Below are 9,559 nucleotides of genomic sequence, written 5' to 3' on the forward strand. Positions count from 1 at the left end.
AGGAAGAAACCTAGAGAGGAACCAGGCTATGAGGGGTGGCCAGTCCTCTTCTGGCTGTGCCGGGTGGATATTATAACAGAACATGGTCAAGATGTTAAAATGTTCATAAATGACCAGCATGGTCAAATAATAATAATCATTGTAGTTGTCGAGGGTGCAACAAGCACGTCCGGTGAACAGGTCAGGGTTCCGTAGCCGCAGGCAGAACAGTTGAAACTGGAGCAGCAGCATGGCCAGGTGGACTGGGGACAGCAAGGAGTCATCATGCCAGGTAGTCCTGAGGCATGGTCCTAGGGCTCAGGTCCTCCGAAAGAGAGAAAGAGAGAAAGAGAGAATTAGAGAGAGCATATTTAAATTCACACAGGACACCGGATAAGGCAAGAGAATACTCCAGATGAAACAGACTGACCCTAGCCCCCCGGCACATAAACTACTGCAGCATAAATACTGGAGGCTGAGACAGGAGGGATCAGAAGACACTGTGGCCCCATCCGATGATACCCCCGGACAGGGCTAAACAGGCAGGATATAACCCCACCCACTTTGCCAAAGCACAGCCCCCACACCACTAGAGGGATGTCTACAACCACCAACTTACCGTCCGAAGACAAGGCCGAGTAAAGCCCACAAAAATCTCCGCCATGGCACAACCCAAGGGGGGGCGCCAACCCAGACAGGAAGACCACGTCAGTGACTCAACCCACTCAAGTGACGCACCCCTCCCATGGACGGCATGGAAGAACACCAGTAAGTCAGTGACTCAGCCCCTGTAATAGGGTTAGAGGCAGAGAATCCCAGTGGAAAGAGGGGAACCGGCAAGGCAGAGACAGCAAGGGCGGTTCGTTGCTCCAGCCTTTCCGTTCACCTTCACACTCCTGGGCCAGACTACACTTAATCATAGGACCTACTGAAGAGATAAGTCTTCAGTAAAGACTTAAAGGTTGAGACTGAGTCTGCGTCTCTCACATGGGTAGGCAGACTATTCCATAAAAATGGAGCTCTATAGGAGAAAGCCCTACCTCCAGCCGTTTGCTTAGAAATTCTAGGGACAATTAGGCGGCCTGCGTCTTGTGACCGTAGCGTACGTATAGGTATGTACGGCAGGACCAAATCGGAAAGGAAGGGTATTGTGTACAGAATAATGGAAAAACCAGCACCAACCACAAGGAGGCCACATTACCAAGTTAGTGTTGCTTTCTACTCTAAAATTACTTGTTTACAGTATTTGAACATCCCCCTCTGTGCTGTGCTGCATGGTCTAGGCCTGTGCTGCCACTAAGACAGGAATCAAGCGAGCACACCGGTTTCTATATTGTAACATCAGTGTGTCTTGTTCTTTGTATACTATGGTAATTATGGGACATTGGCTGTGGACCTCTGTTGTTCTTGCTGCACTTATCTTCGGTAGGATATGGCTCTCACTATCTTTTTCTCAATACCCTGATGTTACTCGAATCCTGACATTTTGTGACCATGGGACTTTAAGATTCTATCAGAACTGTTTAGAATGAATTATTCTTTCACATCCATTAATGTTATCACCTTAAAGGTACCTAAAGTGCAGAGTATCAAAATCCTGAGACATTTATAAGTCAGTTTGTTTAGGGTGTTGCAATTACAGATAGAACCTTAAGTCTCTGAAATGTCAATCTTGGTTCTATCTGACACTTCTGAATTATACAAGTTAAGAAAACTGTAGCTATTTGAATACATAAATAATATAATACTATTTGACCAGGATAGAGTAGTAACACCTCATGAAATACATTAGGAAATGTATTATGATCATCAGGAAAATTACTATAATCACTGAACAACCATGTGACAACATAATTTACTTTAAGACTTCTGACAGTGTTGTTATTTTGCTTGCATGCCATTATTGCTGGCTAGATCAGCTTAGACCATACTTAGAGAGAGATGGCAAAGACGTGTTCTGATTGGTCCGTCTTTATTTGCTCAGGCTTGTGATTGGATTGCAGATAGAACCGTATAGCACCAAGTTGAAATGGGTTTATGCAGATAGAACATCCTAGTTTTATTTTTTTTCACTTAAAATTAACTTTTTCAAAGATCTGACTACACAGACCATGAAGAACCACCCAAAGATCAATTAGATATGATGTGACTAACACATTTTCCACAAAAATGTCATATAGAACCTTAAAGTCCCATGGCATTCTTCTTTGTTTCCAGAATGCAGAGCAGCAGACAGTGCTACTCAGTCAAAGAGAGAAGTGACTGCTTTTGAAGGAGAAGATGTGTCTCTCAGCTATAAATATAACACCAGTTAATCAGCTCCATCGTCACTCAGTCGAAGAGAGAAGTGACTGCTTAAGCTCTCCTGTAACTATACAGTGAAGGCAGATACTCTGCTGTGGTACAGACAGTACTCTGGATCAGGTCTCTAATTCCTTTATCTCGAAACTAACAATAATCCATATAAGGTGAGAGGTGATCCACAAGACTTTAGACTGTCACGGCTGTCGAAATGATCGGACCAAAGTGCAGCGTGGGTGTAGTTCCACATTTTATTAAATCCGTGAATTTTTGCAAAACATAAATAACTGAATTTACAAAACAACAAACGCAGAGAGAAACAAACACTACTCAAAATATAATCAACCACAAAACCCAGGAAGAAAAACCCCTACTTAAATATGATCTCCAATTAGAGGCAACGAGGACCAGCTGCCTCCAATTGGAGATCAACCCAAAAAACAACAACATGGAAATAGAACAACTAGAACAACAAGAAATAGAAAACATAGAAAAACACAAAACATCCCCTGTCACGCCCTGACCTACTCTACCATAGAAAATAACCTCTTACTATGGTCAGGACGTGACAGACTGTCTGTTAATCTGAATGAAGAGAGAACCCATGTGGATCTGGAGATCTCCTCTGCTGAAGTGACAGACTCTGCTCTGTACTACTGTGCTCTGAGGCCCACAGTGACAGGAAACCCAGAAACACCAAAAAAACCTGACTGCAATAAAGTCCTATGTTAGATGCTGGGTTAAACTTGGAACACTGTTACACCCATCACCTTGTTTCTCTACCCAGTGTTTTTCCTCTGCACTTGTTGGTGAGTATTAATCTTACATTACATACTTTTAGTTTATTCAAGGTAACTGTCAAGTGTCATTTGAAAATAGCACTTCCTCAAAAAAATTTAAATGACTGATTATCTTTTCACTTGTATTGAATATGACACATAGTATGTAATAATTTCCCATGAACTGAAAATGTTAGTTTAATCTTAACTTCATTACAGGTGGCAGTTATGAAAGTGACATAAAACCAACTTCAGAGACAGAACATGGCATGGAGGGAAACAGTGTTACACTGTCTTGTAACTACTATGGCTCAGTAGACTATCTTCAATGGTATCGTCAATATCCCAGATCAGCACCGCAATTCGTCCTCTTCACTACACCTCTGACCCCTCTGTATTTAGAGTTAAGCCTGAAGACCCTCGACTGTCTGTTAATCTGAATGAAGAGAGAACGTGTGGATCTGGAGATCTCCTCTGCTGAAGTGACAGACTCTGCTCTGTACTATTGAACTACGCCCTGACGGCCACAGTGACAGGAATCCCAGATTCACTGTACAAAATCCTTTCATATGGGATTCATACAATACAATGGAGGGAATCTACCTCCTACACTACCCAGTGGAGGGAATGAGAGATGCAGTATCACTGAAGAGAGGACAAATGAGAGGAGAGGGCAGGAGAGAAGTGGAGAGAAGAAGAGAAGAGGAGACATTGAGCATCTTTATAGCAACTGTACTTTGGGGTGGAGCTTGTAGGTAAACTAAGCAGAAATTATCAACTGTAAAACTTGCAGATGAAGTTGGTTTGGAGTATTCAGGTTCTGTTGTGCTATTAGTCAGTTTGACTTCCAACCCCAGCCATGTTGTTCATCTGGTCAGTTATTATGTTCTCAGTAATAGGTAAGTTATGGATTTCAAAGTAGTGTCATGTTTTCTGCTTAGAAAATTACAACAATACATGTTTATTTCAATAAAAAAATGACTCAATGTTCATCTCTTCACATTTGCAGGAGGCAGTTATGAGCAGACTATCGAGCCAAACCAACAAGAAGTGTATGCAGAAGTGGGTAGTAATGTTCTTCTTTCCTGCAACTACTCCTCAGCGTACAATCTACTATGGTATAAACAGTCTCCAGGATCAGCTCCCCAATATCTTCTGCTCATCCCGCACTCCACTGGGACTGAATATAGAGATGACTCTCTTGACTCTCGCTTCTCTGGTAAACTGAACAAAGAGAAGACCCGTGTGAATCTGGAGATTTCCTCTGCTGAAGTGACAGACTCTGCTCTGTACTACTGTGCTCTGACGCCCACAGTGACAGGAAACCCAGAAACACTGTACAAAAACCTAACATCGTCTGAGAGAGTATTTACGCTCTGTAGTTCCAGGTTTTATTTGACAGTAGTTCCATCAAGTGGCGTGAACATGAACCCATTATGTCAAGAGGAGGAGAATAGTGTTATTCATACCATGTAATGAGTGGACCTGATTCAACCAAAGAGTGAATGTTCCAAGAGAAGATAGACAGAGACTTCTCTAATTAACACCCAGTCGCTATGATGCTGCTCTAATCAGTCCTGTTTTTGTGCACTTGTAGGTAAGAATTCCCTCTCATTAAAACCTGTTGGGGCTAGGGGGCAGTATTTTCACGGCCGGATGAAAAACGTACCCAATTTGAACAGGTTACTACTCTGGCCCAGAAACTAGAATATGCATATTATTAGTAGATTTGGATAGAACTGTTTGAATGGTGTCTGTAAGTATAACAGAACTCATATGGCAGGCAAAAACCTGAGAAAAATACAAGCAGGAAATGAAAATCTTGTGGCTGTACTTTTTTCAAGTCATTGCCAATGGAACACACAGTGACTAAGGATTCATTTTGCACTTCCTAAGGCTTCCACTAGATGTCAACAGTCTTTAGAAAGTTGTATGAGGCCTCTATGATGAACAGAGACCGAATGAGAAGGCTGGGAATTTGGTAACCCAGGGAATGACATCACTTCATTGGCGCGCATTCATGTGAGAAGGGACCTTTGTTCCAAAACGTTTTTCAAGACACAGGAATGGTCCAGTTGAAATATTACTGAAGTTTCACGTTAAAATGGCCCTAAAGATTGATGCTATACAACGTTTGACATGTTTGAATGAACGTAAATAAATTGGTTCGCGCATCCTAAATTTTGAGTAGCTTACTGAACGCGCTAACAACATGGAGTTATTTGGACATAAATTATGAACTTTATCGAACAAAACAACATTTGTTGTGGACCTGGGATTCCTGGAAGTACCTTCTGATGAAGATTATTAAAGGTAAGTGAATATTTCTAATGTTATTTATGCATTTAGATGACTCCAAAATGGCGGCTATCTGTATTGCCTAGTGTATTTTTCTGAGCGCAGTACTCAGATTATTGCAAAGTGTGCTTTCCCAGTAAGGTTATTTTGAAATCGGTCAATGCGGTTGCATTCAGGAGATGTTAATCTATAATTCTTTGAATAACAGTTTAATATTTTATCAACGTTTATAATTAGTATTTTTGTAAATTCACCGGCAGTTTTGGGGGAGATGCATTTTCTGAACGTCACGTTCTGATGTAAAATGCTGTTTTTGGATATAAATATGAACTTGATAGAACAAAAAATGCATGTATTGTCTAACATAATGTCCTAGGAGTGTCATCTGATGAAGACTGTCAAAGGTTAGTGCATAATTCTAGCTGGTTTTCTGCTTTTAGTGACGCCTGTCCTTGCATTTAAAATGGCTGTGTGTCATTTTTTGTCTATGCACTCTCCTAACATAATCTAACTTTATGCTTTCGCCGTAAAGCCTCTTTGAAATCGGACAATGTGATTGGATTAAGGAGATGTTTATCTTTCAAATGGTGTAAAATAGTTGATTGTTTGAGAAATCGAAATTATAAAATTTTTGCTGTTTTGAATTTCGCGCCATGTATCTTATTAAGCAATCCCGTTACCGGGATAATAACGAGAAGGCGTGGCCCCAACTTAACTGAATGTGTACTAACAGAATGTACACTGTTCAGTATTCATTACAATATGGTATTATCAATATGAAGTGGTAATACACTTTGAAACACCAAGTGTGGATATACTGTATGCTTTCTACATTGACTCAGTAATCCATGTTTTTTTTTATAGGTACAAGTGTTCAAGACATAATTACTCCAGACAGAGATGTAGTGGATGTTATGCAGGGTAGTAGTGTTAAACTCTCCTGTAGATACAACAGTTCATTAACCAACAGTCTGTTATGGTACCTCCAGCACCCTGGATCTTCTCCACAGTTCCTCATAGTGGACTACTCTGGGATCATAATCAACACTGATAGTACAAAATGGACCCTCACATGAAAAAGAGGACAACCTTGTGGATCTGAAGATATCCTCTGCTGAAGTGACAGACTCTGCTCTGTACTACTGTGCTCTGAAGCCCACAGTGACAGGAAACCTCAAACACTGTACGAAATCTGATCTCGACAATATGAACACAGAGAACCTGAGTCTGAGACCCCTAGAACCTGAGTCTGTATAGATCTGAGGAGGATGTGAGGAGGAGGATTATTTAGTACACTGTTTGAAGAGGTAGGGTTTCAGATGTTTTCGGAAGATGGGCAGGGACTCTGCTGTCCTAGCTTTAGGGGGAAGCTGGTTCCACCATTGGTTTGCCAGGACAGAGAAGAGCTTGGACTGGGCTGGGCGGAGCTTCTTTCCTGTATGGGTTGGATTGAATCTAAATATTGCTGCTTCCTGTGTGATGTAGGGTTGCAGTCAATGGATGTTGTAGAGCATGAACCTGCAGTAGTGGGTCACTGCTTTGATGTTTGCAGATGACAACAGTGTGTCATCCAGGGTCACTCCAAGGTCCTTTGCACTCTGGGAGGGGGACACTGTGGAGTTGTCAACCGTGATGGAGAGGTCTTTGAGTGGGCAGGCCTTCCCCGGGAGGAAGAGCAGTTCCGTCTTGTCGAGGTTGAACTTGACTAAACATTATCTCATATAAATGTATCTGAATTGATTTCATCTTTATGGTCATTTACAAAACCAAACCATCATCACCACCACACTTCTTTAAGAGCCACCATTGAATGTCTTTAACGACATAAATTGGGCAGTAGGTTGCCAGTTCTAATCCCCGGATCTGGTAACTGGAGGGCTGCTGGGTTCAGATCCTGACTACAATTCCTTACCGTTGGGCCCTTGAGCAAGGCTCTTAACCCCACAACATGCTCTCCATCCAGCGGCGCTGCACTGCCACGACCCTGTGCTACTCCCAGTTGTGTGTGTGTGAGGTGTGCTATCTGGGGGGAGGTCAACATGGACAATACAATTGTATAGGGAGAAGCTACGAAGATCCTGTTCAAACTGTACACATGATTACAGGATACATATTTTAGTTAGTTAGTCGGTCAACATACAGTAGATGAATGATGATGTTACTTGGTTTGATCTGGATGTTCTCTACATTTTGTACAGGTGAGCCTTAACATCACAGAATTGTGGTCACACCTGGTCTGTGTGCAATCGAGTGTGTCTCTGTCTTCCTATATAATGCACTGTGAGAAAGGTGTATTCTTTAATCTTCAATCAACAGTCTTCAATTCCACTTAGACAGTGTCGGTGAGTATAACAGAACTCATATGGCAGGCAAAAACCTGAGAAAATTCCAAGCAGGAAGTGGCCTGTCTGAGAATTTGTAGTTCTTCTTTTGATTCTCTATCGAAACTACAGTATCTGTGGGGTCACGTTGCACTTTAAGGCTTCCATTGGCTCTCTAAAGCCTTCAGAAAGTGGATTGAGGCGTCTCCTGTCTCTGGGCAGAGTATAGCAGCTCAGTTTCTCAGTGGTCTGCCTGGTGACAAAGCGATTGGATATGTGCATTCACGCTACCACGCTGTTTTTTCTTTTTCTCTTTGAATGAATACACTATTGTCCGGTTGGAATATTATCGCTATTTTACGGAAAAATACCATAAAAATTGATTTTAAACAGCGTTTGACATGCTTCTAATTACGGTAATGGAACATTTAGAATTTTTTTGTCTCGAAATGCGCTCGCGTGTTACCCTTTGGATAGTGACCTGAACGCACGAACAAAACGGAGGTATTTGGACATAACTATGGATTATTTGGAACAAAAACAACATTTCTTGTGGAAGTAATGTAATGAGACCCCTCCTGTCTCAGCCTCCAGTATTTTTGCTGCAGTAGTTTATGTGTCGGGGGGCTAGGGTCAGTCTGTCACATCTGGAGTATTTCTCTTGTCTTTTCCGGTGTCCTGTGTGAATTTAAATATGCTCTCTCTAATTCTCTCTTTCTCTTTCTTTCTTTCTTTCTCTCTCTCGGAGGACCTGAGCCCTAGGACCATGCCTCAGGACTACCTGGCTTGATGACTCCTTGCTGTCCCCAGTTCACCTGGCCGTGCTGCTGCTCCAGTTCCAACTGTTCTGCCTGCAGCTATGGAACCCTGACCTGTTCACCGGACGTGCTACCTGTCCCAGACCTGTTGTCCCAGACCTGCTGGAACCCTGACCTATTCACCGGACGTGCTACCTGTCCCAGACCTGCTGTTTTCAACTCTCTAGAGACAGCAGGAGCGGTAGAGATACTCTCAAAGATCGGCTATGAAAAAGCCAACTGACACTTACTCTTGTGTTACTGACTTGTTGCACCCTCGACAACTACTATGATTATTATTATTTGACAATGCTGGTCATTTATGAACATTTGAACATCTAGGCCATGTGCTGTTATAATCTCTACCCGGCACAGCCAGAAGAGGACTGGCCACCCCTCATAGCCTGGTTCCTCTCTAGGTTTCTTCCTAGGTTTTGGCCTTTCTAGGAAGTTTTTCCTAGCCACCGTGCTTCTACACCTGCATTGCTTGCTGTTTGGGGTTTTAGGCTGGGTTTCTGTACAGCACTTTGAGATATCAGCTGATGTAAGAAGGGCTATATAAATACAATTGTTTTGATTTGATTTGAAGTAGCAGTCCTGGGAGTGCATTCTGACGAAGATCAGTGAAGATAATACAATTTTTCTAATACTAATTCTGAGTTTAGTGTGCCCTGAACTTGGCGGGTGTCAAAATAGCTCGCCGTGATGGCTGAGCTATGTACTCAGAATATTGCAAAATGTGCTTTCGCCGAAAAGCTATTTTAAAATCTGACATAGCGATTGCATAAAGGAGTTCTGTATCTATAATTCTTAAAATAATTGTTATGTATTTTGTCAATGATTATGATGAGTAATTTAGTAAATTCACCGGAAGTTTTTGGTGGGAATACATTTTCTGAACATCACACGCCAATGTAAAAAGCTGTTTTTTGATATAAATATGAACTTGATTGAACAAAACATGCATGTATTGTATAACATAATGTCCTAGGAGTGTCATCTGATGAAGATCATCAAAGGTTAGTGCTTCATTTATGTCACGGTTGTCGTTGGGAATGGAGGACCAAAACGCAGCAGGAATGTG

The 9,559-nt window shown here is 41.9% G+C and overlaps 1 long non-coding RNA gene across 1 annotated transcript; it reads left to right on the forward strand.

The window, feature by feature from the left end:
• Positions 1 to 2,813: 2,813 nt before the first annotated feature.
• Positions 2,814 to 3,743, forward strand: LOC115156975 (uncharacterized). The gene is made up of 2 exons (XR_003868364.1): positions 2,814 to 3,089; positions 3,279 to 3,743. It is a non-coding gene; the product is annotated as an uncharacterized LOC115156975 (long non-coding RNA).
• The last annotated feature ends 5,816 nt before the right edge of the window (positions 3,744 to 9,559 follow it).

This window comes from Salmo trutta, chromosome 21 (genome assembly GCF_901001165.1).
Source record: "Salmo trutta chromosome 21, fSalTru1.1, whole genome shotgun sequence".
NCBI classification, from domain to species: Eukaryota; Metazoa; Chordata; class Actinopteri; order Salmoniformes; family Salmonidae; genus Salmo; species Salmo trutta.